The following is a 26427-nucleotide window of genomic DNA, read 5'->3' as shown; positions in this document are numbered from 1 at the left end:
TTGCAGCCAAACGCACACAAACTAAAAGCTATCCAGTGGTAACAGCAAGTGCTGGGATTTGAACCCAGATTCTGTGGAAGCCTTGGACTGCCTTCCAGGACACGGCCCTGCCCCATTTCCAGTGCCTGTGAAAATGCTGGGAATCCGGCCATCTGCTGGCATGACCTCCCTTCCTTTCCCCAGCAGAAATTCTTTTCTCCCTGAACTTGGAGGGAGCCTTCCTAATCATGGCCTGATTTCTCCCACATGATGACTGAGGCAGAAATACAGGAGAATCCTGAGAAGTGCAAGCCAGAGGCCCATGCCAGGAAGGGGCGGGGAGCTGGGTGGGCAGATCCTGAGCCAGCCACGAGTTTACAATCCTGGCTTCAAGATGCCACACTTCATCCTGTTTCTTAACAAATGTCTGCACCTTCCTGTGTTGTTTAGTTGCTAAGTTGTGTCCGACTCTTTTCCAACCCTGTGGACTGTAGCCCAGCAGGCTACTCTGTCCATGGGATTTCCTAGGCAAGAATACTGGAGTGGGTTGCCATTTCCTCCTCCAAGGGATCTTCCCAACCCAGGGATCAAACTTGAGTCTCCTGTGTCTCCTTTATTGGCAGGCTGATTCTTTACATCTGAGTCACCAGGGAAGACCACCCCCCACCCCCTTCCAGGGCTTACTCATAAGTAGCGTGCATGCGTATGTGCTCTCCAGGCAAGAATACTGGAGTGGGTTGCCACACCCTCTTTCCAGGGGATCTTCCTGACCCAGGGATCAAACCCGCGTCTCTTATGTCTCCTGCATTGGCAAGCGGGTTCCTTACCACTAGCGCCACCTGGGAAGCCCACTCATAGGCAGCATGGTTCCTCTAGGCCTGTCTGTGCTCACCAGCTGGAAGGCTGAAGGGGAGTTGTGAACCGGCCTCAGCCTCCTGCTTCTGCTCAAGTCCCTTCTCAACTCAGCTCCCACTCCAGGGCCAACAAGATGAGTGCCCTGAGAGGTCACATGGTTTCCCCTTCTCAGGACGCTCTGCTGCCCCCGAACCCCACTAACAAAGCGGTGCTGGGGAGACAGCAGCAAGGACAACAGACATCCCTGCTCTCCGGCACAGCCTAGGGCAGGAGTCAGACCACGAAACAGAGACATCGCGCTGAACGGAGAAAAGCAAGGATTCAGGAGAAAGGTGATGCGCTGGGGGGAGGGTGTGTGGCTGGGGGTGCATCTTTAGTGGTCAGGGTGTCCACACGAGGAATGGAATCTGAGCTGATGCGCAGAAGATAAGCAGCGAGTTAGGCGAATGGGGAAGGGCGTTCTGGGCAGAAGGCAGAGCAGATGCAAAGGTCCTGTGGCAGGAATGTGCTGGGGACGCTTAAGCAACCGCAAGGCACTGAAGCGGGGTCAAGGGGGTGGGGTCAGACAGGTGACGAGGACAAGCCACGGAGGACTTGGGGTTTTATTCTGCGTGAGTCCAGGGAGGTGACCGGACCTGGGCTTTCACAGGGTCCTTCTGGCTGCTGAGTGGAGAGTGGATTGCAAGAGGGGAGGATGGGGGTAGGGAGCCCAGAGAGGAGAGAATGGTGACAGGTCAAAGTGTCAGTCGCCTAGACGTCTCTGACTCTCTGCAACCCCATGGACTATAGCCTGCCAGGCTCACACGCCCTCTTGTATCAGCTCTCTTGGTTGACCTAGCACCTTCCAGTTAAGGCCATTTCTCATTTAGGTATTCTGATGGTCCCAAAGCTACTAATTATCTTTTTTTTTTTTTTTTCTTAATTTTTTTTTTAAATTTTTTTATTAGTTGGAGGCTAATTACTTCACAGCTACTAATTATCTTATTAGGAGAAGGACTGACCTCCCACCTGGGGCAAAAGCAGGCGGAGCTGCTCAGTGTCTAGACAGAGAGGAATAGCTGAGACAAGCAAGACCTCCAAATTTTCCGCACCCGGCAGCTCTCTGTGTATCTTGTTTCAGAGTCTGGCCTTTCCCCAAAGTCTAAACTGAGATTCACAGTTTAGATCCAACTCTGAATCCTTAAACCACCTGGGGGTATATGGTGTGCGTTAGGGTGCTCAGTCACTCAGTCGTGTCCAACTCTTTGCGACCCCGTGGACAGTAAGTAGCCCGCCAGGCTCCTCTGTCTATGGGATTCTCCAGGCAAGAGTATTGGAGTGGGATGCCATTTCTTTCTTCAAATGGACCCACCCCATTTCGTCTTTTTGCAAATGAGTGAGTAGCTTCTGGTCCCCAGCTTGGCTTACTAAGTCTCTCCTTTCCCATCAGTGAGACCAGTGGCTACTCTGGCCTCACACCAGAGGTCCATACGTGGTCTGGCTCTCGTCCTGGGCTCTGTTCTATTCCATTGGTAGAATGTCAATTTCAATTTATTCCCTAATCTCAGAGATAAAACGTAATCAGCTGGACAGGCAATCAATCCACGGACTGACACGGCATAGGATGTGAGGCACAGTCCAGACAGCAAGACGCCTCGGGAGAGCACAAGGTCCCCAAAGCAGAGACTCTGATGTCCCTTTGCTGGACGACACAGCCTTCAGTAAGCTGGCGAATATCACACTGCCAACCTTTAACAAAACTATCCTCACAGAAAGAGACAGAAGGCATAAAAAAGTACTCACAAAGAAACCAGGAGATTAAAAATAATAATCTATGGACACAAAAGGTCACATACCATATGATTCCATTGATAGGAAATGTCCAGGTGAATCCATAGAGATAGAAAGCAAATTCCAACCAGTCCATCCTAAAGGAAATCAGTCCTGAATATTCACTGGAAGGACTGATGCTGAAGCTGAAACTCCAATACTTTGGCCACCTGATGCAAAGAACCCACTCACTGAAAAAGTCCCTGATGCTGGGAAAGATTGAAGGCGGGAGGAGAAGGGGACGACAGAGGATGAGATTGTTGCATGGTATCACTGACGCAATGGACATGAGTTTGAGTAAACTCCGGGAGTTGGTGATGGACAGGGAGGCCTGGTATGCTGCAGTCCATGGGGTCGCAAAGAGTCGGACACGACTTAGTGACTGAACTGAACTGAGGGGCTGCAGGGATGAGAAATGACGATAAACTGCTTAATGGGCATAGGGCTTCCTTTTGGGAAAGGGAAATTATCCTAGACAGATGGGAAGGCAGAACTAGACAAAGGCTGCTTAACATTATTAGTGTAACTAAAAGCCACTGACTTGTACAGTTTTAATTGGTTATTTTTTTTAATTGACATATAGCTGATTTACAATCTTATTAGTTTCAGGTGGGCAGCAAAGTGATTCAGTTTTTTATATTTATATAGATTACTTTTCAGATTATATAGATTGCTTTTCCCCTTATAGGTTATTTCAAAATATTGAGTATTGTTCCCTGTGCTGCAGAGGAGGTCCTTGTTGTTAATCTTTAATATACAGTAGTGTGTTTATGTTAATCCCAAACTCCTAATTTATCTCTTCGTCCCCAAACTGCTAACTTCATGCCATGTGAATATTAACTCAAAAAAGGAAAACAAAGTTAATGTAAGTAGTAAGTAAATATAAAGATGACGGTTCTGTTCCTACTATAAGCTCTTTCTGTCTGTGTGTGGTAGTTGCTCAGCTGTATCTGACTCTGCGACCACATAAACTGTATGTAGCCTGCCAGGCTCCTCTGTCCATGGAATTCTCCGGGCAAGAATACTGGAGTAGGTTGCCATTCCCTTCTCCAGAGAAATCTTCCCAACCCAGGGATCGAACCCAAGTCTCCTGCATTGCAGCAGATTCTTCAACGTCTGAGCCATGAGGGAAGCCCCGTAAGCTTTTTCTAAACAATGTTAATAATAAAATCAGTAATGTTTTTAGCAGAACTGACAAAAAGTTGACTGAAACTTTAATTATCAAGAACATTATTCAAAATACAGACTTTAGGTTTTTTTGTTTTCTGACTTCAGTTTTTATCATTAGTGATAACTACGGATAAATATAACATTATTTAAAATGTTTGATTTCTAAAAAATCTTCCTTACTTGTTTTATAATAAGCAGGTGACGCTTAAGAGCCTGGACTTTGGAACCAGACCCTCTGGGTTCAAATGCCACCTCTGCCACTTAACTGACCTGTGACCTCAGGCAAGTTACTTCAACCTCCCTGTTTTCTTTCCCTACAGTTTCTTTCCCTGTAAAATAAGATTAAAAGTAGCGCCCACATCAGAGGGTTGTGAGCCCTAAAATGAATGGACGTATGTAAATAGATATGCATAAGGCACACGCTTACCATTTTTACTGCCAAGAATGCAGACTCAAAAGCTGTTGTAGCCTGGCCAGGCAATCAAGGTCAGCATCAACCTAATAAGTCAAGTTGATTGTACATACCTTTGATGTGATAAGATGGGAAGGGCAAGGGCACTTCCTCTCTGCAGTCTTCTTCCCAAACCCCTAGGCCCTTGTGTAATCGAGGGAATGTTGCTCACGTGTGTCTGACTCTTTGTGATCCCGTGGACTGCAGTCAGGCTCCAGGCAAGAATACCGGAGTAGGTTGCTTCTGCAAGAATACTGGAGTAGGTCCCTTCTGTAGAGGACCTTCCCAACCCAGGGATCGAACCTGGGTCTTCCTGCATTGCAGGCAGATTCTTCACCAGCTGAGCCACCAGGGAAGCTCAATCACAAGGGAAAAAAACATCAGACAAATCCCTAAAGAGGCGCATTCTCCAAAACTCCTGACCAGCAGTCCCCCCAGATGCCAAGGTCACCAAAAGGAAGGAAAGTCTGAGGAACCGTCACAGCCCAGGAGAGGGAGGTCTAAGGAGACAAAAGGACACATAATGTCATCTATGTAATGGGGTGTCCTGGGTGGAGTCCTGGAAGAAGGACATCAGGGGAAAACTGAGGAAATCGGAATCGGTTCTGAAGTTGGGTTGATAGGAATGCTGCTTGGCTATGACAAACTTCGACCAGGTCCTATGCCTTCTGTCCCCCCCGATTCTGCCCTGGTTCTCCTACAATCTCACCGCCACACGGCGCCCAAAGGGACCCTGTCTGCTCACGCTGTCCTCTGCTCAGAGCCCTCCTGTGATGCCTGCCTCACTAAAGTCTAAGTTCTTCTGCCCCCATCTCGCTTCTGGCCTGGCCTCCCACCCCCTCTCCCTCCTTCAGTCCCCTCCAGCCACACCAGCCTGCTCCGCATCCCTCCAAGGCATCAGGCACACGCCTGCTCCGGACCTTTGCACCAGATCAGAGATGCTCCGCCTGTGGACAGCTGCGGGCCCCACCCCCTCACCCAGCACTTCCACCTCCCTCAGCCCTGCTCTGCTTATCTTCAAAGCTCTGATCACCATCTCAGTGTGACTGTGATTGATCTTATCCATTGCCTGATCGGCTGGGAGGGGTGAGAGCCAGTTGTTTTGTTCCCACCGTGTATAACAGGGACTGAACGACAGAGGGGGACGTTCTCAGGGGTCACGGCTGACGCTGAACAGAGGTGGTGTGTGACCAGGTTTGGGGGAGGGCGTGGTGGCGGGGGGAGCATACAGCCACAGGCAGACCAGGGACCCGTGGGGCTGGGCTCGGAATGGGGGACTGGCCATGCGGATGAGAGCAGGGACCCAGAGGGAACCTGTCAGTGGCAGATGGGAGGGGTGAAAGGTCACGGGGGGTGGGTGGGTGGGAATTGGACCTCAGCACAGAAAGCTGATCAGAGAAGGAGGAATTGAGCAGAGGGGCTGATGGGGCCAGCGCTACAGAGAGCAACTCAGAGAGAGAGAAAGAAAAAGAGGGAGAGAGAGGGGAGGTGGGCGCATCTCTCCAGGACAGGGCGGGGCGGGGGGAAATGCCCCACAGGACTCTCCACCCACCCCTGCCCAGCACAGCAACCCAGGAGGCAAAATAATCCGGTCAGTCTACACCAGTGGCTTCTGCCCCAAATGCCAGGAGCCACCCCAATACAGAAGACAACAAAAACTCCAGGCAAGTGTGCAGAATGTTTGCAGACCCTGTCCGGATGAACCCCATCAAGCTGGTCAGGACACCGTCCACTGGGGCCAGAACCTCAGGCAGCTCCATGGACATTGCTCACAAGGACAGCTTGCTCACGGGCTCTGTGGAAGAGGACATTTCTCCAATCCGCAGAGCAAAGCCTGAAGAGTCACAACAGCAGCGGGATCTGCAGGGTGGATTTCAATCCTCACCCAGGAAGGAGGATTCTAGAACACGGGATGTGGCGCACACCTCTGTCAAGGGAGGAGAGCCTACAGACAATATCTACCTAGCATTATATGAAGCCAGGGGCTCCTCTTAATTCCACTCTTGTGAATAAAGGCGCAGATATAGAACATTCTAGAATGTTCACACCACCCTCTAACTGGAAACAACCCAGATGCCCATCAATGGAAGAATGCATGAATATGCTGTGGTTCGTCCACACAATGGAATACTACACAGCGATGAAAAAGGAACAAACTACTGGTACACATAACATAGAAGCATCTCACAAACATGCTGAAAGAAAACACCCCTCTGTGGTTTCATATACAAAGTATACACCCATTCTAACTGTGGAGCTAGAATCAGGACGGTGGTTCCCTGCGGGCAGGGGGGTGGATGGAGGGACTAGAAAGGGTTGAGGCATCTTTTAGGAGGTTTTCCAGGTGACTCAGTGGTAAAGAATCTGCCTGCCAATGCAGGAGAAGCGGTTTCGATCCCTGAGTCAGGAAGATCCCCTGGAGAAAGAACTGGCAACCCACTCTAGGAAATCCCATGGACAGAGGAGCCTGGCAGGCTACAGTCTGTGGGGTTGCAGAGTCAAACATGATTTAGTGACTAAACCACCACCACACCACCTTGTTCTGTTTGTTTTTTTAATCTGGGAGCTGGTTACATGGGTGTGTCCAATGTGCAAAAACTCACCCAACTGGGCATTTATAATGGTGATGGCCCAGAGGCAAAGGGTTCATTTTGGGGGTGACGAAAATGCTGTAAATGGATTACAGTGAGGGTTACACACCTCGGCGAATATACTATAAACCAAAGAGTTGGACATTTTAAATGGGTAAACTGTATGGTGTGTGAATTGAAGCTCTATAAAGTTATTTTTAAAAAACAGTAACCATGAGAGTGTTATCTTACCATTGCTGGGTAGAACACATGTTTTCCACTTTTCTGTATGAACCCTCTATTTCGCAATTTAAAAAGAAAAGTAGAGACTTCCCTGGGAGTCGAGCGGTTAAGACTCTGCACGTCTACTGCAGGGGCCATGGGTTCAATCCCAGGTCAGGAACTAAGATCCTGCGGGTGACCACACCCAGTCACTTGATTTTCCCCATTTTACATAATGAACACTGAGGCAACACCCCCCCTGAATGCGCCCCAGGTCACAGAGCGGGTCTGCCCAGAAGCCAGGCTTTGGGTTGTTAGGGGGCTGGGTCCTCTGGAGACCCTGCTTCATTCTGGAAGGCAGAAACAGGAGAGACCCGGCTGGTGGCGGGGGTGTGGCTGGGACAGACCTTCCAGCCCTCTCCCCTGTGCCTTTGTGCCAGCAAAGACTGCCTGCTTCTTTGCCAAAATCATTCCTTCATTCACCTCAAAATCAGTGAATATTCCCCAAACCCACATTATGCCTGAATTTCTTCAGTAGCCTCCTCACAGGTCTTCCTGCCCCCACCCCCAGTTCAGGGACCTGGTTTGAACCCAAATCACCTCCCATACCCGCTCTCCTCCGAATCCAAGCAGAGTTCTGGTCTCATTCGTCAAAGTAAAGTCCTCTCTGTGACCCACCAGGCCCCTCAGGACCTTCCCCTGCCCCCTCTGCCCACATCCCCTGCCCTCTCTCCTGTGTCCACTCAGCTCGGGCAACACAGGCCTCCTCAACCTCAGGTATCTCCCTTCAAATGTCGCCTCTGCGGTGACCTCACCTGCTCTGACCCCTGCCTTGGAAGCGCAGCGCCAACCTTCTGCACCCTGATCCCTCGTTCTCCTGCTTTATCTTTGTTAGGAAACTTACTGACACCTGACATAGTAAATCTTTTACTGACTTACTTGTTTATTGTCTGTCTCTGAAGTAAACACTTGGGAAATACTGGCTAAACCTTGGCTAACCATGGACAGCTGTGCAGGTCGTACACTGCACAACCCTGGCCAGGGAGGGTGGGGCATTCCTATTTTAGGACACTGTAGATTCAGGTATATATATAAGGACAATTTTCTGACAGATGGCAGAAAAGGGTCATAAGAAAGGGTGTCTGTTTTTAGTTCCACATAGGCTGGCGGGCTACAGTCCATGGGGTTGCAAAGAGTCGGACACGGCTGAGTGACTGAGCACACACACAGCCTCGTGGTGGCCATAATTAAAGAAACAGGTGAACTGTTTCTTCAGATGCGCCCAGACTGCCCAGGTTCAGATTCCACTCTGATTCTAAGCACCGGTGTGACCTTGGCCAAGTCATTTCTTTCTGCGCCCCAGTTTCCACTTCTGAAGGGAACCATAACACCTCCATGGTGTTGTACGAGGATTAAATGAATGAATATGTGTAGAGTACAAGATTGGGGTGCTGAGGCTGTCCTAGAGGAATATGCATTATCATCAGGAGTAACTACTATTCCCAAACCCCAGGCTCAGGTTTCAAAAAATAAAACACAGGAGCTTCCCTGGCAGTCCAGTGGTTAAGAATCCGTGCTTCCACTGCAGAAGGCGCAGGTTCGATCCCTGATCCAGGAACCAAGATTCCTCATGCTGCGGAGCAACTAAGCCTGTGAGCCACAACTACTGAAGCCTGCATGCTCCAGAGCCCATGCTCCACAACAAGGGAAGCCACTGCAATGATATCGCAACTAGAGATTAGCCCCCCACCGCCCCCCACAACAAGAGAAAGCCTGCACACAGCAAGGAAGGCCCAGCACAGCCAAAAACAAAATGCATTTTTTAAAAAAATAGGAATGATAATGTCTTCCCTGGTTGTTCTCATAGTCATAAGATTAAAAAAATGAAAACACTTAAAAACTGTTAAGTGTGATGCTACCAGCCTCATACATGTTCAGCTTTGGGTTTAGAGCATTCGTGAGGAGCCCTGGAAATCTAGGGGCCGTTCCAGCAGGGATCCAGCGCTGCCTGCTCACCTCAAGGACACAGCCTCTGAGCCTCTCCCCTGGGAACAGCTCAGGGGGCACTAACTCCCAGTGTGCACGCCCCACCCAGGAGACACCCACTTGGCCAGCTCCCCAAACTCCCCTGTACTGAGTTTGACCTCCGGAAATTTGCTCTTGCCCTCAGCTCTCAAAACATGTCACTCTTGTCAACTGTGCAAGAATGACTGTCCCAAGGGCAAGAGGAAAAGCAGATTGATGGGGAGGAAGGATGCCAAAATGTTAATAAGGCTTTTCTGCCCTGGGAGACAGAACAACAAGTCCATTTCGTGTTCTCAGCGTTTCTGGAACTCTGTATATTCCAATTTCTTCCCCCTCCCTGCCCTCCCTCTTTTATTTCTTCTAATGATCTTGCATTACTTGCTGCATGTTAAGAGACTGTGTTTTCCTTTAACTTTTTATTGACATCACACATCTCCCCAGATGCTCGTATTAGAAGCGTAATGGATTGTCAAAAAATGAACACGCCAGCCGCTGGAAGCAGAATAAGACGACCAGCCAGCAGAGGAAGAACTCCAGCTGGTCTAGAGAGCAGGTTCGGGCTTCCCTGGTGGTCCAGTGGTTAAGACTGCACTTCTAATGTAGGGAATATGGGTTTGATCCCTGGTCAGGGAACTAAGATCTCACATGCTGCATGAAAAGTGTGGACGGATCTTGATCTATGGAACCTGGGAATAAGTAACAGGCTGTTAAGTAACATACTGTTCTTTCTAATTCTGTGTACATTTGGAACTTTTCATTAATAACATTGATAACATTTTTTTTTTTTTTTTTTTTCACTGCACACATCCTTTGTCCAGCAATTCCCCCTATGGGATTTTAACTTACACTCTACTCACATTGATGGCTCAGATGGTGAAGAATCCACCTGCAATGCTGGAGACCTGGCTTCGATCCCTGGGTTGGGAAGATCCCCTGGAGGAGGCATGGCAACCCACTCCAGTCTTTTGCCTGGAGAATCCATGGGCACAGCAGTCCATGGGGTCACAGAGTTGGACACAACTGAGCGACTAAGTGCACACACACACACACACACACACACACACACACTCATATTGATGCAAATCAACAGTTGTACACACAGCGCCTCACTGGAGTCTTGTTTGTCATACATAGCCTGGAACTAATCAAAGTGTCCAGCAGAGGGGCACTAGCTTCAGTAAATTAGGGTCCACCAGTGGAATAAATACTATGCAGCTGAGAAAGACACAGAATTTGACAAGTTAGGATATGTTATTATATATCCTATATATAGGTATATTATTAAAAATTAATAATATATTAATTCCAGGATATATTATTAAAAGTTAAAAGCAAAGGGCAGAACCGTGTTAGAATAACTTGCCATTAGTACCTTAAAAAATAGGGGGATGTGAAGAGAAAGTGGGGGGCGGGGAGAGAGAGAGATGCTAACACAGGCAGAATGTCTGTTTAGAAAGAGGTCCCCAAACCATAACCATTTACCTCTGGGAAGAGGACGTGGATACAGGTGGCTGGGAGACGGTGAGGGGCAGGGCAGGGGTGGTGGAGCGGGGAGGAAGGCTTTTCATTAAAAATCTTTGATGTTATTTGAGTTTTACACTTGGGAGCGTTGTTTCCTATTTTTTATTTAATTTTTTTAATGTTTTTAAGCACCGAAGAAGATCGGTTTCCTAAGTGTGGCCCTGACCCCACACATCTGCTCTGAAACTGGAATAGAAGGATCAGGTGGTCCCCTCTGTTCCCTCTGGGGATGGGGTGGCAAGTGGCGGGTTGGGGCGGGGGGCAGGCATGGCTGAGACTTAGCAAGGAGAGCAAAATTACCCTGTGGGACTGCCCAGGGCTCCCTGGAAATGATTTCCAGATTTGGGAGCCCTTGGCTGAGGCTGGGGAAGGGGGAGATACAGCTCAGGAAGAACTGGGGGAGGAAGGGGAGGAGGCGGCAGGGGAGGTCTGTGTACCTGTGAGAACACACAGGAAGAGCAGGCCTGGGCAGGGGGTGGCTGGAAACGCCGTCTCCCACCTTGGCTGAAGAAAACAGCCACCAAGTAGCTTCATTCATAATAGACAAAAAGCAGAAACAACCCGAATGTCCATCAATGGATGGATGGATGAAGCGGATGCAGTACGTGCATACAATGGAATACTACTCAGCCAGGAAAAGGGAGGAAGCACTGATCCATGCTACGATGTGGACGAACCCCTTTATACAAAGAGGGAGCAGCCAGACACAAACGACCACATGTTGCGCGATTCTGTTGGTTCCAATGTTTAGAAAAGGCAAAGCCCCAGAGTCAGAAAGTGGGGCTTTGTGCCAGGGGCAGGGGGATGATAGATATAGAGTTTCTTTTTGGGTAATGAAATTGTTCTAGAACTAGAGTGTGGTGACGGTTGCACAATTCTGTGAATGTACTAAAACCCACTGAATGAAATGCTCTAAAGGGGAGAAATGAATGGTATGCAAGTATCTCAGTGTTGAAAAGGGAACGAAGCTCTGAGACATGCTTCAACAGGGGTGAACCTTGAAAACACATTGCGTGGAAGTCAGACCCCAGAGGCCGCATAGTGGTGGGTTCTATTTGTATAAAAAGTCCAGAGGAGGCAAGCCCGTAAGAGACAGAGAGCAGATTAGGGGTTCCCAGAGGCTGGAGGGCAGGGGGAATGGGGAGCAACTAAGGGAACTGGGGTTTCTATCAGCGAGGATGAAAACATTCTGGAACTAGACTGGGGATGGCTGCACAACTCCGTGAACATACAAAACACCAATGAATCAAACTCCTTAAATGGGGGGATTTTGCGGTATGTGAACTATATCTCGATTCAACTGTTTACAATTTGAAGCAAGGAGGGGAACTTCCCTGGCGGTCCAGTGGTTAAGACTCTGCCTTCCAATGCAGGGGGTGGGGGAACCAAGATCCCACATGCTGAGAGGTGCGGGAGAAATAAAGAAATAAATAAGCAAGGGAAAGAAGAAAGGCAAAAAGAAAAGAAAAAAAAAATTTTTAAGCAAGTGAAAAAAAAGAAAAGAAAGAAACTGGTCATGCAGCCCACCACCTGGACCCTGACTCCCAACCCGCACTTCCCAGGCCACACATCCTCCCAGAGCATGTCCCCTCAACACGACACCCCCCACCCAGTCAAACACACAGGAGCACCTGGACCCCAGCCTCCAGTCCTGGCTGTACTTCCTGGGTGCCCTACAGGATCCGGGTGGGAACCCCATCGCCAAGGCAGGTCCCTGGGAAGCCTCCCTCTGGCTGACCCCGGAGGGCCCCTACAAGGGCTGAATACAAAGCTTTAACCTCTCATTCCACCCACCCTGCCCCCGCCCCAACCCCACCAAAGCCAAAAATGGGCAAGAAAACACAGAAACCACAAAGGCCTGTGAAATGTGCTGCGTTTGTAGAATTTCTTAAGTGTGTAAAGTGTTGATCGCAGAGGCATAAATGCCTTTAGACTTCAAAAACACAAAACCCAGCACACGGAGGAAACTTCCTGCTTCAGCAAGAACTGAAAACACAGCCACACAGAGCAAGTCGGGCCCAAGGGGCTGGAGGGAAAGGACCTGAGGGAACCCCCACCCCACCCCTGGCTCCCACCCCCTACCCCGGCTTTGCGGTGCTTCACGAGGTGAAGCTGGTTAAGAGGTGAGATTTAGGACTGTTACTTCCGCAGGAGGGGACAGGAAAACCTGCAGGGTTCCTTCAATGATCCTTTGATGAAATAATAATCTACAGACTAAGTTCTTGCTTCAAGCAACTTGCTTCAAGCTATTGATTCCATAGCATTCCTGGGAATCCCTTTCTCAGCTCACCTCTCTGAAGCCCACCCAATCCCTACCCTGCCCCTCTTGCCCCGAGGACAATCTACCTTTCCAAAATGCTGAGAAGCTGCTTTCCCACCAGGCAGAGAAAAAAACAAAACCAAAAACATCACATTCACTCACTCGAGGAGTATGCAGTGAGCACCAACTATGCCCCAGGCCCTGGTAGACCCCTCATGGAAGAAACAAATCCTAAATTGGTAAACAAAGTCACCTACAAGGTGATATTGGCCAGCAGTCATTGTTCAGTCATGTCCAACTCTTTACAACTCCATGGACTGTAGCCCACCAGGCTCCTCTGTCCATGGGATTTCCCAGGCAAAAACACTGGAGTAGGTTGTCATTTCCTCCTCCAGGGGATCTGACCCAGGGATCAAACCCAAGTCTCCTGCATTGCAGGTGGATTCTTGACCACTCACTGAGCCAACCTGGGAAGCCTGAAGTGAGGAGGGATCCCGGCAAATAGGTGGGGGGAAAGCATCCCCGACAGAGGGAACAGTGAGTGCAAAGGCCCTGAGGGAGGAATGTGCCTGACTGGCAACAAGAACAATTAGATCGTTGTGAAGTGGGTGGGAGGTATTAGAAAGGATGGGGGAGGACGGTGGACAGGTAAGGCGGGGAAGTGAGGGGCTTTGGTTCTAAGTGTTCTAACCTTCCAGAAGCGCCTCAAAGCCTCCAACATGCTTCTGGGTCTGAGCCTGGGATATATAAGGGGACCAAGGCAGTACTCTCTCAAGAGTCTAGAAGTTGCCAACAGTTCAAATTTTCTCACATTTCTACTTTCATTTTTTTCATTGTTTTTCAAATTGTGGGTTGCAAAATTTGAGCAGTGATGCAATCAGTGTAGTGGGTCTCAACCATCACTGAAACAATGAAGGAAAAACAATTGAATAAAATTGGAAAAACGGATTGCTGAGGGACTCAAAAGTGGTTAGGCTAAGTGTTCCACAAAACTTTGTTTCAGGGGTATATGTGTGTATCTCTCCTGGATCACAGTGTGAAATATGTCTCATCAGAGACTACAGGTTCAAAAGTGAGGAGAACAGCTAATCCAGATATCCCTTCCCACAGATCTGAGGCCTTCCCACTCATTCGACTGTCCACCCGGGCAACTACAAATATACACCCAATATGGTGAAGACTGTTGTAGGTCTCTCCCCCCCCCTCCCCCCACCACCAACCATTTTCTTTTCCTGGACTACATTTCCCAGCATCCCTTGTAGCTGGGTGTAGTCACGTGACTGAATTCTGGCCAACAGAATATAGGTAAAAGTGACACTCGGGTTTTCCAGGCCTGGCACAAAAGACATCCCTCCACACTTCTTCATCTACAGAGGACCCCAAAGACTAAGGGGAGGGCAGAACCACACGAGGGAAGGAGCCTGGTTCTCTGGATGGATGCAAGTGAGGCCGCCCCAACAGAAACACCCTCCTTGGTCTGTAACATGTGGGAGAAAAATACTTTTAAGCTGCTTAATACACTTAAGCCACTGGAGAATAAAGGACTTATTTGTTAACAGAGGCTAGCATTACTTGTGCTAACTTATAAACGCCGCCGCCCCCCGCCCCCGCAGCCAAATGAAAGCTGGTTAACTCAGCAGCCTGCCAAATGAAGAACCTTTTTGCTGACGTTCCAGAGAGGGAACGAAAGGAAACTGATTCTCTGCACGTCCCAGAGTAAACCAGGTGTGCCTGGCTGAGAAGAGCCTATTGCGAAGCATCAGGGTCACGTTCAAGGACAGAGATGTAACATCCACAAAATGCATTCTAAGTCACAACAGGTTCTTAATTTGAAAAGAAACACAAACTCCATGATGAAGACACAAGTTGCACCTCCAGCCCAAGACCACATCAAAATTAAGCGCGCCCATTTAGAAACCACCATTACCGGAAATGATCTGAAGTTGATGTAAACTGTCATGTTAGTTTCAGGTATACAACACAGTGATTCAGGCTTTCATGACAACCCCTGCATCCTTACTTTACCAATGAGGAAAGCTGAAGCCAAGAGCCAACTTGACAACAGGAATTGAGGTTTACCACAGGCCATAACAGTGCTCAATTTAATTCCACATGACCCCGGAAGTGGGAGCCTAGGCTAGGTCAAAGGAGGGTGAAGACGCCACCTACTAGGCTTTCCTGGTGGCTCAGCGGTAAAGAACCCACCTGTCAACGCCAGAGACACAAGAGACGCGGGTTCGATCCCTGGGTCGGGAAGATTCCCTGGAGAAGGAAATGACAACCCACTCTGGTATTCCTGCCTGGGAAATCCCATGGACAGAGGAGCCTGGTGGGCTACAGTTCGTGGGTTCTCAAAAGAGTCAGACACTGCTCAGGGACCAAACAGCAACAACAAACACCGCCTACTTTATCTATCACAGTGCCCGGCACTGGCAGGAAAACAGGAAATATCTGTTGAATACATGAGCAAACAGCTGCTCTTCTCCCTTTGGACAGATGAGGTCATAAGGACCAGGGATGGCAAGTCACTGACTCAAGCTTACCCCATACGTGAGGGAACCACAGCTCAGATGAAGCGCAGACACCCCCTCCCCGGCTTCACCCTGTCTCCTCGGCCAGTCTGTTCCCCAGCGTCCCTGACACCCACTCAGGGCCTTTCTTCTGCTCCTCCCAACTTCTTCTCTCCCTGCTCAATACACTTGCTTATGGCTAACTCACATCCTCCCAAGTTCCTCATTCACTAAATATTCACCCGTTCAGCAATTAAAGCTCGGGACATGTGCTGCGTGCCAGGCTCTGGTCTAAAAGCTGGAGGGACGGCTGCGAACAAGACAAAGATCCCTGTTCACTTGGGGCTTATGTTCTGGAGGAGGGTAAGGATCGAGACAAAAAAAGAACAGTATAACATATTCAACTTCTTATTTACAAATATTTAATTTATATACATATTTAGTTCCTATTTATTGAATAAACATTAATAGATATTTGAATTTGTCATATATAGAATTATTTATCAATAGAGAATCTGCCTGCCAAAGCAGGAGATGTCAGAGACGTGGGTTTGATCCCTGGAGAAGGAAATGGCCAACCCACTGCAGTATTCCTGCCAGCGAAATCCCAGAGACAGAGAAGCCTGCCGGGCTACCTGCCCATGGGGTCGCAAAAGAGTCAGGCATGACTCAGGGACTAAACACCAACCATGTGATATAAACAAATACGATCATTTCAACGTGTCATCAATATAAAAATAGTGTTAATGCGGGATTGACTCTTTCCGCCTTTCCTTCTAAGGCTTTGAAATCCAGCATTTTTCTCTTCTTGAAAACGCACAGCTCATCCAGTGGGCAGTGCTCTGACGAGCAGAGTTCTTGCATTTTTACTGATTGGCAGGAGCCACGAGAGGGCTCTGAGCAGAAGGGATGTGAGCTGACTCAGGTTATAACAGGGTCCCTTTGGCTGAGTGAGGGAAAAGGCCGGTAGGGGGCAGGGGATGGAGGGAGCCCCGGGCGGGAGGAGGAGGCTGATCTCAGGCGGGAAGTGATGGTGGCTGCACGGGGCTGGGGGCTGCGGAGGAGGTGGGGAGAGGGGACAGATCGTGGAGGTCTTCTGCAGGCTGAGCTCACAGGCTACGCTGGTGGACCAACGGGGGACAGAAGACAGGCATCGACACAACATGTGAATAACAGAGGCGTGGGGGTGGTCAATTTCGTGTCATGTGTTGCTTATACCCCAACAAGAAAAATTCAAATTGGGAGTTCCCTGGCGGTCCTGTGATTAGGACTCGGCGCTTTCACTGCCAGGGCCCAAGTCCGAATTCCTGGTCAGGGAACTGAGACCCCCACAAGCTGCGCAGCATGGCCAAAAAAAAAAAAGACAAATTAGAGAGAGAAAGAAGAGTCAAGGATGACGCCAAAGAACCTGACCCAGGTCAGTGGGAGGATGGATGGACCGAGATGGTGACAAACTGGAAAGATGCAGGCTTTGCTTTATTGGCCGCTGTTTATTTTGTGTGTGTGTGTGTGTGTGTGTCGGGGTGGGGAGGGGGCGTGGTAGGCAGTGGGGAGCTAGGTGTCAGATGTGTTTGGTTTGAGGTGCCTATGAAACAATCCAGGGGAGTGTTCAGCAGAGCAGGATGTGCGCATGCTAAATCACTCAGCTGTGTCCGACTCTTTGTGACCCCATGAACTGTAGCCCGCCAGGCTCCTCTGTCCATGAGGATTCTCCAGGCAAGGGTACTGGAGTGGGTTGCCAGTCCCTTCTCCAGGAGATCTTCCCGACCCAGGGATCGAACCCAGGTTTCTTGCGTCTCCTGCGTCGGCAGGCAGGTTCTTTACCACTAGCGCCACCCAGGAAGCCCAAGAGCTGGAGGGGCTGGAGACAAAAGTGAATAACCTCTGCTCCCTGGCCCGCTTGCCCTTAACTCCTCTCATGACCATTGCCACAGCGTGGCCTCCCTGGACACCGTGTCTATAGGCACAAGCAGCATCGTATCACAAGGGCTGGCCCTTCATCACACTCCCCCTTCCTCCCTCACCACCAGTCACGGCCCAACACAGACTCCAGACTCCCAGCTTTCAGGGTACAGGCTTCCAGAAGCCTCTTTACCCACTCCTCCCACCCACCCGGCGTCCTTGCCCTCGGAACCCACCGAGGCTCAACGCGGCTGCTCATTTTGCACGGTCTGTGGAGAAGCGCAGAATCTGAATAGTAAACACCACCCAGTATCACTATATGGGCAACATGCACCCTGCAGGGTGGGCCAGCGGGTGACAGAATCCATGTGCTTAGAGGTCCCCGAGGCTTTGTTCAAAACCCTGGAGGGGACATGCATTTTGAGCAGCAGATTCTTCTACAGACTTGGCCAGGTGCTGCGATGAGCACGTGTCTATGATGGAACACCCACAACTGGCTGTGGGATGCCACCGGGACTCAAACGCTAATATTTCTGCAGCCGAATATATGAATATTCACACAGAGCACAGAGACAGACTATAAATAGCCTGGCTTCAGGTCAGGTGCCTGACGAGTCACCGCAGGTGAACGCCTGTTATGGCCACTGATGGAGGTGGTGTTACCCTGAGAGTTCGTCTTGCTCTTGCTGCTGTAAGAAGGGAAGGGTCTTTATGTTAAGCATGAGGCTTCCCCAAAGTCCAGCAGCGGGGCGCCCCTGAGCCCAGGTCAGACAAACCTGGCTTCAGATCCCTGCACCGCAGTTTTTCTGACACCAAGCCACTGACCTCATTTCTCTGGGGTCTCAGTCCTGAGGGGTCTGGAAGGAGCTGGCTGTTGCCTATAAGCCTTAAATTAATAATGATGACAGCAGCAATAACAGTAACAGAAGCTAACCTTTATGGAAGGGCTTCCCTGGTGGCTCAGTGATGAAGAATCCGCCTGCTAATGAAGGAGTTGCAGGTTTGATTCCTGGGTCGAGAAGATCCCCTGGAGGAGGAAATAACAACCCACTCCAGTATTCTTGCCTGGAGGATCGCCATGGTCAGAAGAGCCTGGCGGACTATAGTCCGTGGGATCGCAAAGAGTCGGACATGACCGAGTGCCTAAACAATGGAGCCTGACTGGTACAGGGGGCCCCGAGCGCCACGTGGCCACCACCTCATTGACTGGACCCTTATCACCCTCCAGGGAAGCGGCATCTGTTTTTTTAATCCTCTTTTAACAGAGGCCTGGTGCAGTTGGCCCGAGGAAGGAGACAGCTTGGGGCTCCAAGTCCAAGTGTATCTGCAACAGGCCCTAAACACATCCAGAGCACCAGCCCCTAGGTCAGGCCGCCCAGTTCCTGATGTTGATCCCCTCCCAGTGGGGATAAATTAGTCAAACAACCACCACGTGCTGTCTGCCTCCCACTGAACCCTCCCAAACAAGCCCCGAGGGGGAGGTACTATTATTTTACTCCTCAACTGTACCCCGACATGTCCCACGTGGAGGGGGAACCCCCACACACGTTCTCCAGACCAATAGAGTCCATCTCCGGATCCAGTCAGTACTCACGCCACCCAGGCTGGGCCAAGCCTCCTTCCACCACCTAAAAGGGCCTCTGGCCTCTCCTTTTTTGGTTCCTCTGAAAGCTTTGCCTTCCTCTGAGTCAGAGGCCGCTCCAGAGGCTGCCCCACATCTCCAGGACAAAAGTTATCTAAGCAGCGGGACCTGGCTTGATTCTCAACAGCAACTCCAGGGTCTGGCACATGCCTGGCACTGAGCAGTCACTCAGTAAATTCTGGCTGCTGTCTGCCAGGGCTGAGAATGGTGAGGCCTTTCTGGAATGCCACTTGGCACTGCCTCCCCAAACCTCAGTGCATGCTTCCCTTTGCCTTGGCAAGTCCTCTTCCAGGAATCTGGCCGATAGAAACCCTCTTGCACAAGCCACTGCAGGTGCAGATACAAAAATGTCCAGGTCGGGTCACTCCCCAGCTCGAAAGCCTGCTGTGGCTCCCATCTCCCTCTGAATGGGAGCCCAAGTCCTGGTCAAAGATGCAGAATGGAAACGCTAGGGTAGCAGAGAGACAGCGTGGTTCAGCTCCTAGTGGAGGTAAGATGGAATGCCAAACTGCTCAAACTAAAGGAGTCGGGAAATGAGAGAAAAAGGAACAAAGGACCCTGGAGATAAACTGAAAACTAACAGCAAGATGGGAGACTTCAATGCGGCCACATCAGTAATGAGGGCAAACACGAATGGTCCAACCCTGCACCGTCCACTCGGAGCAGTCTCACATGACTTCCTAGCCCCAGAAACAGAGCTGGTCCAACAAGATGTCCTGAGTGGAAAATACACACTGGATTTCAAACACTTGAGTGTGGGGCGGGGTTGGGGGGAAGACCACACAACACCTGTTGGCAAGGATGTGAAGCAACTGGAACGCTTGTGCACTGTGGTGGGAATGTGAAAGGGTGCAGCTACCGTGGTCAACAGTGGCTCCTCAGAAAGGTAAAAAGAGAATTACCAGATGACCCAGCGATTCCATTCCCAGGTATGTATCCGAAAACACTGCAGGAAGCACGGCTCAAATACTGGTGAGGAGGCTCAACAAGATCAGGAGACTGTGCCACCTAACACCCTTTTTGTTGAGTCACTCTGTCGTGTCCGACTCTTTGCGACCCCACGGGCTGTAGCCCTCCAGGCTCCTCTGTCCATGGGATTCCCCAGGCAAGACTACTGGGATGGGTTGCCATTTCCTCTTCTAGGGGATCTTCCTGACCCAGGGATGGAATCTGTTGTCTCCTGCATCTCCTGCATTGGCAGGCAGATTCTGTACCACTGAACCACCCAGGAAGCCCAAAGACACATACAGGCTCACAGTAAAACCTGGTGGCTGAAACAAAACAAAACAAAAATCCATTGAGTAGAGGTTAAATCAATTATGGAATACTCCTCTTTTAGTTTGCTAAAAGAAAGAGTTCTAGCGGGGCAGGGGAGAGGGAAGGATTCAGAGTTGGGGATTAGCAGATGCAAACTACTACATACAGAATGGATAAACACCAAGGTCCTAGCCTACAGCTCGGGGAACTGTACTAAATAGCCTGTATAAACCATAATGGAAAAGAATATGAAAAAGAATGTGTGTGTGTGTATGTGTATGTATATATATATATACACATATATATATATATAAATTGAATCACTTTATTATACACCAGAAACTAACACATTATAAATAAACTATACTTCAATTAAAAAGGAAAAAAAAAAAAAGAGGGTGGTCCAGTGACTAAGACTCTGAGTTCCCAATGCAGGGGGCTCTCATTTGATCCCTAGTTAGGGAACTAGATCCCACATGGTGCAACTAAGACCAGGCATAGCCAAATAAATAAATATTAAAATGAATAAATAAATAGAAAAAAAAATGGAGTCCTGGATTGCTGTCATGGAAACAATTCTAAGACATTTGTTCAAGTTAGAAAAGTCAGGTGTGCGGTGTGCTCAGAGCAGGGGGCCTGAAGAAATGGCTCATCTGTTTATAACATACCCGACAGGAACCTGGTTCACTGTGACAAGTGGCACAAAATGTGTGGCCTTCCTATGGGCAGAAACCCGACACGTGCACCCTGCTCCTCCACGTGGCGGCTGGGCAGGGCCAATACTGGAAGGAAAGCCTCGGCACACAGTGGGGGAGCTTGCCACCGGAGCCTGTCCAGTCCACTCCTGGGTAGGCCAGGAGTGGTCTCATAAATGGTCCAAATCTCTCATTTCAAGGAGAAAGAAAAAGATTCCAACTGTGTGCCATTCTGCAAAAGGCAGAACTCTGGAGACAATAAAAAGATGAGTGGCTGTCAGGAGTTTGCAGAGAGGAATATACAGAGTATAGATGTTCTCATGAGCAGTGAAAGTGCTCTGAGAGACATTACAATGATGGATACATGTGGTCATACTTTGTCCAGACCCACAGACTATGCAACACTGCTCTGCTCATTAAAGTGAACCCTAAAAAAAAGAAAAACAATAAATAAAGTGAACCCTAAGGTGAACTTGGGGACGTTTTGATTATGTGTCAATGCAGTCATCCTTGGCCTAAAAACAACAAAAAAAGAGGTGCCATTCTGTTGATAATGGCTGTTTCACGTGAGGGGAGGGGGAATATGGGGAATTTCTGTACATTCCTGTCAAGTTTTACTGTAAACCCGCTGTTGCTGCTGCTAAGTCGCTTCAGATGTGTCCGACTCTGTGTGACCCCACAGACGGCAGCCCACCAGGCTCCCCCGTCCCTGGGATTCTCCAGGCAAGAACACTGGAGTGGGTTGCCATTTCCTTCTCCAATGCATGAAAGTGAAAAGTGAAAGTGAAGTCGCTCAGCCGTGTCAGACTCGTAGCGACCCCACGGTCTGCAGCCCACCAGGCTCCTCCGTCCATGGGATTTTCCAGGCAAGAGTACTGGAGTGGGGTGCCATTGCCTTCTCCATACTGTAAACCTAAAACTACTTTAAAAAAAGAAAAAAGGTCTCAAAAAAAAAATTTAACACTCAGGATAGACATTTTTGGCAAAACTTTTTTTGCTTTTATGTATGTATACATATTACATATGTGTGTGTTTGTTGGATTGTGATATAAAATACTATAAAATTTGTGCTTTTAAAGTGTAAAAAAAAAAAAAAGCCAGGTGTAAAATGATTCATATGAAACATTCGATTAAGAGGGGAGAAAAATGTAGTCATAGAAAAGAGGGGCAGAATGAATGCACCCAAACTCCTCACAGAAGGCCCTCTGGAGGGGACAGGATAAGGAGACAGTGAAAAGACTTTCACAGGGCTATATATGACTTTTTTTCCCCTGTATAATAATTCATATAGATCTGCCTTCAAATTGATAAGCCCCAAAGAGTGGTGGCTCAGATGGTAAAGAATCCATGTGCAATGCAGGAGACCCAGGTTCAATCCCTGGGTCTGGAAGATCCTCTGGAGAAGAAAATGGCAACCCACTCCAGCATTCTTGCCTGCAAAAATCCCATAGGCGGAGGAGCCTGACAGGGCTCCACAGGGTCGCAGAGTCAGATATGACTGGGTGACTAACATTTTCACTTTTAATTTTGAAGAGTTAAATCCTAAAGGAACTCAAACCAGTCAATCCTAAAGGAAATCAACCCTGACTATTCATTGGAAGGACTGATGCTGAAGCTGAAGCTCCAATACTTTGGCCACCTGATGCGAAGAGTCGACTCACTGGAAAAGATCCTGATGCTGGGAAAGACTGAAGGCAGAAGGAGAAGGGGACAACGGAGGATGAGATGGTTAGATGGCATCATCGATTCAATGGACATGAGTTTGAGCAAACTCCGGGAGATGGTGAGGAACAGGGAAGCCTGGTGTCCATGGGGTTGCAAAGACTGAACAACAACAAGAGTTAAAGATATCTGACATTAGCTTCCCTGGTGGCTCAGATGGTAAAGAATCTGCCTGCAGTGCAGGGGACCTGGGTTCGATCCCTGGATGGGGAAGATCCCCTGGAGAAGGGAATGGCTACCCACTACGGTATTCCTGCCTGGAGAATCTCATGGACATAGGAGCCTGGTGGGCTACAGTCTGTGGGGTCACAAAGAGTTGGACACGACTGAGCGACTGAGCGACTAATTCACATTTTCACTTTAGCCTCAGTATCCAGTGCAGAACCCATGAAGCAACACAGAAATCATCCGGAAACCACTCTACCCCTTGCTACTCAAATGTGTGGCCCCAGACCAAGGGCAGCCTCAGTGTCCCCTGGGAGCCGGCAGGAAATGCAGAGTCTGAGGGCTGCCACAGACCCTGTACTTGAACAGGCTCCCCAGGGGATTTGTGCTCAGGATGGAGAAACTGTTGACCTGCAACACAGCCCAACCTGTCCACACCAGCAGGTACAGACTAAAGGCTAATAACAGCAACCAACACTTACAATGGGCTTACTGAGTGTCAGGCCCTGGATGGTGCCTTATCTCAATGAAACTCCACAGACATCCCAATGGGTAGATCGTTTCTGTCTACAACCCCATTTCTGCAATTCCGACCTCCAAAACTCTCTAAAAACCAACTCCCTCTTTTTCCCCCTTTTACTCTCATTGGGGGACGGGGAATGGGGGGAGGCAAAAGTTGACCTGCCGTGACTATCCTTCCATATCCCACTTAGTATAAACAGTCACAGATATACTGGGTGAAGTTGCTTCAGGCTTTTCAGTAAGCTGTTCTGGAAAAACCCGAAAGAACTTTTTTGGCCCACCCAATAGCAGCAGCAGAAATAGTATTTGCTGCAAAAATCTTTAGCCTCTTTGAGGAAGGAGAGCTGCCCTGCCCGGCTGGGAGCTGTTCTACCTCATCTAGCCTGCTCTTGGCTCTGAAATATTCTGAATGTTGAAACACCACTGAAGCTGGTTATTGCCATAAATTTACAGCACTTCTGCTGACATGTGACGTCATCTATGAAACCTCTGTGAGGCAGGCTCCAGGCCCCTCTTGCTGATGGGGAAACAGGCTGAGAGGGGTGGAGGAGCCCCTGTGCCCAGCCAGATCTGCCTTCCAGAGTCCTGACCCCTTTGGGCAGGCCTTGCTGACTCACACTCAGTCACCCACCCGGCTCCATCACAAACTCACAAACACATCCGTTGCCTGGAGGAAGCGCAAGGTTATGTTAATGAAGACACCAAGGAGGGGAGAGAGGGAAAGAGGAGGGAGGGAAGCCTCCTGCTGAGCCCAGGCCTCCACTGGCTGAGCTGAGACCCACCCGAGCCAGATCCCAGGGCAATAGTGGGAAGGGGGAAGGGCAGCTTCTGGATTGTGGGCTTTGGTCCTGGCCCCTGTAACAAGCAAGCAGTGAGGCTTTATGGCTAAAAGCCTGGGCTCTGGGGCCAGACTGAGTAGTCTGGGAGGCAGAGTTGGGGGGAGGGGTGGGCGGGAATCCCCTCTACTCTTCAGCAGCTGTGTGACTCCGGGCAAGTGTCACTTAATCTCCCTGGGCCTCAGTCTCCTCATCTGTACAACGTGTAACTTGTTCAGTTGCTCTTTGCAACTCCATGGGCTACAGCACGCCAGGTTTCCCCGTCCATCACTATCTCCCGAAGCTTGCTCAAACTCATGTCCATTGAGTCTGTGATGCCATCCAACCATCTCATCCAGTTGCCCCATCTTCTCTGGTCCTCAAGCTTTCTGTACAATGGGGTTGCCCATTGCACCCACTCCTAAGTCTCCACATGTGTAACTGAGTCAGGACTTGTGAAGGCCCTAGACCAGTGCCCAGAATCGAGTGAGCTAGTATTAGTGTTGCTATGGTAACTGGACCCACCCCTCCCTCACCCCCACTGAAATCCTCCACCAAAGGTTGGGATGTAGAGTCAAGCATGCATTTTTCTGGGGGGAGGGTCGATGGCCTCCAAACAGGTTCCCCAAAGAATCCTCCTTCCCCCAAACTAAGGACCACCACCTGCTCTTAATCGGGCAGAAACAGCTTCACTTTGGGACTTCCCGGGTAGTGTTATTGGTAAAGAACCACCTGCCCATGCAGGAGACATAATAGACACAGCTTCGATCCCTGGGTTGGGAAGGTCCCCTGAAAGAGATGGCAACCCACTCCAATATTCTTGCCTGCAGAATCCCACGGACAGAGAAGCCTGGTGAGCTACAGTCCATGGGATCGCAGTCAGACACAACTGAAGTGACTTAGCATCAGCACGTGTTCTTAAGACCTCTAAAGATAAGAGGCGGCTGCCTTCTCCCAGCAGCAGCAGGACTGCCAAAGCTCCCTCCCTCCTAGCAGCTGGCAATACCTAACCAGCTTCCCCTCAACCTTCTCCTCCCATCTCCAAGCAGGTCCACACTGGCCTCCTGAACTCCTTCCCAACTACACAAACACCCTTCTTCTGCCTTCACTCCCCTCTCCTCCTCATCTCCTGACCTGTAAGGAAACCTCACTCTTGAGCCCAACCAGCACCACCCCCTCCTGCCTCTTCTAGAATCTTCCTTCTCTCCTTTCTTTTTCTCTAAGCCTGCTCCAATCCAAGGAATCTCTGTCTCTAAGCCTGTCCCCTCTCTCATGCAGTGAATACTGAGTCTTGACTTATTTCCAGTCAGGTCCGAAGGACGAATTCTGACAAGGAAATAAACCAAGGGACGTGAATGAAGTTGGACAGGGTCATCAAGGAAGGCTTCCTGGAGGAGAGGGTATTTAAACTGAGCCCTGCAGGACAGGACGAGGAGCCCAGAGACAGGAAGGAGTGGGTGAAGATGAGGGCAAGGAGAAGCAAGAGCAAAGGTGGGAGGGGGCAGGAACCAGCTGGGTGCCTGAAGAAAGCAAGGTGGGAGGGTAAGAGATGAGGTCAAGGAGATAAGCCCAGGCCAGACTACTGGGCTTCAGGAGGGGAGGGGAAGGGAGGGGAAGGTTAGACTTTCACCTGAGAACACTAGGGAGCCATAGAGGATAGCAGATATATAGATATAGGTATAGATATAGACAAATATTTTCAATCTCAGGCTGCCAAGAGCTCCATCTGCCTGCCTTCCTTCCATCCATCCATTTATCTATTTATCCACCTATCCATCCAGCCATCTTCCATTCATCCATCCCTCTATCCCTGAAGCCATCCTTCTTTCTCAACTCCTCACCATATTCCAGTCTGCCTCAGGCCCCTATCTGCCCATCAAACCCAGGCTCCTCCCTCCCTCTCAGTTCTGGCCAAAGAAGTTCCCACCTCTCCTGTCCTCTCCCTGAGGAACTGTCCCCATCCCTGGGGCTCGAGTGATCAATCCAGGTCGTCGTTTCTCACTCGCGACGCCTCCAGTTCATTCATTTCTCCTGTCTGCACCTTTCCACCAGCCAAGAGGGTGCTGGAGTTCTCTTCTCTGGGGTTTGTACTCCCCAAACCAGACACCGCTACAGTGTCCCAGGAAAGGGTACCAGCATCCACTCAGTCACTCAAGGCAGTGACCTTGGATCATCCCAGAAACCCTCTTTCTCTTATGTCCCATCAACAAAATCAGGGCACCCCCAGATCTCAGTCCCAGTGTCCTGGGCCCTCTTTCCCTGGAAGTTTTATGCAAAGCATCCCAGGGTCCTCTGCTAGAAATGGCCTACAGCCCAAAGCCCCCTCCCAACCCTC

The 26427-nt window shown here is 49.7% G+C and overlaps 2 protein-coding genes and 1 non-coding gene across 7 annotated transcripts in view; 2 read left to right on the top strand and 1 right to left on the bottom strand.

Annotated features, from left to right (window-relative positions):
- The window catches only part of BICRA (BRD4 interacting chromatin remodeling complex associated protein), a 74366-nt gene that overhangs the window by 36443 nt on the left and 11496 nt on the right, over positions 1-26427 (bottom strand). The window contains exon 2 of one of the 5 annotated variants that reach the window (XM_061139714.1): positions 4339-4507. The exons of the other annotated variants lie outside the window; for them this stretch is intronic. The gene's annotated coding sequence lies outside the window, so the exon portion shown is untranslated. The remainder of the gene's footprint in view (positions 1-4338; positions 4508-26427) is intronic. 5 annotated transcript variants of the gene reach the window in all.
- The window catches only part of LOC133055126 (proline-rich proteoglycan 2-like), a 47405-nt gene that overhangs the window by 11524 nt on the left and 9454 nt on the right, over positions 1-26427 (top strand). The window lies entirely within an intron of this gene.
- On the top strand, positions 20787-20915 carry LOC133055362 (small nucleolar RNA SNORA11). Its single transcript, XR_009692647.1, has one exon. It is a non-coding gene; the product is annotated as a small nucleolar RNA SNORA11 (small nucleolar RNA).

The sequence above is a fragment of the Dama dama genome, chromosome 4 (assembly GCF_033118175.1).
Source record: "Dama dama isolate Ldn47 chromosome 4, ASM3311817v1, whole genome shotgun sequence".
NCBI lineage: Eukaryota > Metazoa > Chordata > Mammalia > Artiodactyla > Cervidae > Dama > Dama dama.
The sequence above is the reverse complement of the archived record's forward strand: the minus strand, read 5'-3'. Positions and strand labels throughout refer to the sequence as shown.